The 3,306-nt window shown below is 49.8% G+C and overlaps 1 pseudogene; it reads right to left on the minus strand.

Annotated features, from left to right (window-relative positions):
- LOC119291086 overlaps positions 1-3,306 on the minus strand; it is a 21,550-nt pseudogene extending 18,244 nt beyond the window's left edge.

The raw sequence follows: 3,306 nt of genomic DNA on the forward strand, positions 1-3,306 counted from the left end.
GGGGGAGGGTGCGGTGGGTCGTCGGCGGCGGTGGAGCGGGGAAGGGTGCGGTGGGTCGTCGGCGGCGGTGAAGGGGGAAGGAAGCGGTGGGTCGTCGGCGGCGGTGGAGCAGGGAAGGGTGCGGGGGGTGCTCGGCGGCGAGGGGGATCTAGCGAGGGGGATAGCGATCGAGATGGAGGGGGATCGAGATCGAGTGTCCTCATGAATATTCAATATTTTTTCATATCGAATATGAAAAAATATCATCAAATTTGAAAAAATATTCATGAATTCAAAAAGTGCCCATGAAATTTAAAAATATTCATGAGTTCAAAAAGTGTCCATGAAATACAATCGAGAAATGAAGACTACTATTTAAATACAATCGATCTTAGTTAGCTATCTTTTCACAATCTTCTTTCCCTTCTTTTTCGCAAATGGAGTTCTTCTATTGAACGGATGTCCTTTAGGTAAGGTGGTCCTACTTCTTCTTGTGGTGTATGGCACTTCATCATCGTCGTCATGTTCCATCTTCGGGTCGTCGTACTTGTCGAAGTCTTGCTCATTGGCGACTCCATCCATTCTGATGATCTTCCTTTTGCCTCTCCTCGTGACAATACGACTGGGCTTTGACGGGTCGATAATGAAGAAGCATTGGTCCACTTGGGAAGCCAGTACCCATGGCTCATTTTTCATGGTGATGTTTGCGCCCGAGGTCTTGGATTTGGTTTCGGGTATAACCATGGTGGTGAAATACCGGTCTTCTTTTATGATGCTCTTGGCCCATCTGACACGGAACATCGGGACCTTCTCTCCAGCGTAGCTCAGCTCCCAGATCTCCTCGATCCTTCCGTAGTATCTGTCATTGTCATTACCGGTGTAGGATTCCATCGTTACCCCGAAGTTCTGATAACCATCGCTCTTCATGTCCTTGTCCTCGGTGTAGAATGTGTAGCCGTTGATATCGTACGCCTCATAGGTCATCAGGTTGTGCTCGGCGCCCTGTGACAAGGCGAATATGAGTTTTTCTTCCGCGGAAGAATCCTCATGTAAAGGGTACGACAGAAGCTTCTTCTTGAACCAACGCGTGAAACATGAGTTGTTCTCTTTGATTATATCTTCGTCCGTCCTTTGTTGGCCTCGGTCATTGTACGTCTTCTCAATAAAGGTTTTGTGCTCTACCACCCAAGTATCGACCACGTCTATGTGTTGTAGCGTGATTAGGTTTGCTCTTTCAAAGTCGGCGAGTCGACCCTCCAAGTCGACATGCATTTCGCGGCGACCCTCGCGGTGACCCCATCCAGCGAGCCTGCCGAGGTGCCTGTTGACGGGCAGACCAACGGGGTTCTCGATGCCAAGATAATTCATGCAGTAGGAGATGCACTCTTCGGTCAGAAAGCCCCTGGCTATGCTTCCCTCTGGACGTGACATATTGTGAACGTATCCTTTGATGATACCATTCATCCTTTCGAACGACATCATGTGTGCAGGAACGTCGGCCCGAGTTGGATGATATCCTCCACGATATGGACCAGCAGATGCACCATAACGTCAAAGAATGCGGGCGGGAAGTACATCTCAAGCTCGCATAGTATCACCACGATCTCTTCCTGTAGCCTTCTAAGTTACCTCACGCCAACCGACTTCCAAGAGATGATGTCAAAAAAGTTGCATATGCCAAATAGCGTTTCACGGACGTGCGCGTCCATGATCCCATGGATTGCAACTGGAAGTATCTACGTCATCAGCACGTGACAGTCATGAGACTTCATCCCGCTGAACTTCTGCTTCGCTGGGTCTAGGTATCTGCTTATCTTTCCCGCGTAACTGTAAGGAAGTTTTACTCCTACGAGGCAGGTGAAAAACTGCTCAATCTCCTCCTGACTTAGAGTGAAGTACGCGGGGGGATAGTCATTTCCGGTCTTCTTGTCCTTTTTGCCTTTGCGATGACTTTCCGTGTCCTGCTTCGCCTCATCATCATCATCATTAGCGTGAAGCTCCTCCCTGATGCCCATTGATTTCAAGTCTGCCCTTGCTTTCGGCCCATCTTTGGTCCTCTTTGGCATGTTGAGCAGGGTACCAAGCAGACTCTCGCACACGTTCTTCGTGATATGCATGACATCAAGGCTGTGAGGCACACGGTGGATCTTCTAGTACGGCAAGTCCCAGAAAACAGACCTTGTTTTCCATACCTTCAGCAGCGGCTCTGGCGCCTTTCGCTTCTTTTCCGGCTCTGGCGCCTTTTGCTTCTCTCCCGGCAGTGGGCAATCTTTCCAATTTTTCAACAGCTCATCTATTTCCTTGCCGCTCCTCGTACGCGGGCGTGTTCGGGGTTCGGTTTCACCATCGAACGATCCTTGTGTTTTCTCCACGGGTCGTCGTCGCGAAGCCAGCTTCGATGTTCCATGAACACGGTTTTCAAAGCCCCGGGATCTCTATCTAGCTGGCGATACGTTGTGTCATCCATGCACCTGACGCATCCAGAAAATCCGTGGACCACCTGCCCCGCGAGATATCCATAACTGAGATAGTCGTGCACCGTCGTGAGCAGTGCGGCTCTCATAGGGAAATATTCTGCAGCGTCCCACGTATTGGCTGGCGTTTTCCATAGCGTGTCTATCTCCTCTTTCAGCAGCCCCAGATATAGATTGATGTCGTTCCCTGGTTGTTTCGGCCCTTCAGTTAGCATACTCATGTGAATGCACTTCCTCTTCATGCACAACCAGGGGGTAGGTTGTACATCCACACAAACACATGCCAGGCGTTATGTGTGCTTCTCTGGCTGCCAAACAGATTGACTCCATCGGTGCTCGCGCCCAGCACGATGTTCCTTGGGTCGTCCCCAAATTCTGGGTGTTCAAAGTTCAACGCTTGCCACTGGCTCGCATCCTTAGGGTGACTCAACATTTTGTCTTTTTTATTTACCTCCGGATCATTTCCGTCATCTTCTCGCTTTTTCTCCTCCCTATCCTCGTGCCAACGTAGGAGCTTTGCTAGCTTATGGTCCGCGAAATACCGCTGCAGACGAGGAGTGATCGAAAAGTACCACACCACTTTTCTAGGAGCTTTCTTCCTCTTCTTGTATCGAGTGACGCCGCACACTGGACATATGGTAGACTCCGCGTGCTCGTCTCGATAAATAATGCAATTGTTCATGCACACATGGTATTTCACGTGTGGTAAATCCAGAGGACACACGATTTTCTTCGCCTCCTCGAAACTGGTCGGGCACTTGTTCCCCTTGGGAAGACGTTCGTGCCAGAATGACATGTTCTCGTCGAAGCATGCGTAGGTCATTTTGTATTTTACGTTCATCTCCAAAGCCAT

This window comes from Triticum dicoccoides, chromosome 1A (genome assembly GCF_002162155.2).
Source record: "Triticum dicoccoides isolate Atlit2015 ecotype Zavitan chromosome 1A, WEW_v2.0, whole genome shotgun sequence".
Lineage (NCBI taxonomy): Eukaryota > Viridiplantae > Streptophyta > Magnoliopsida > Poales > Poaceae > Triticum > Triticum dicoccoides.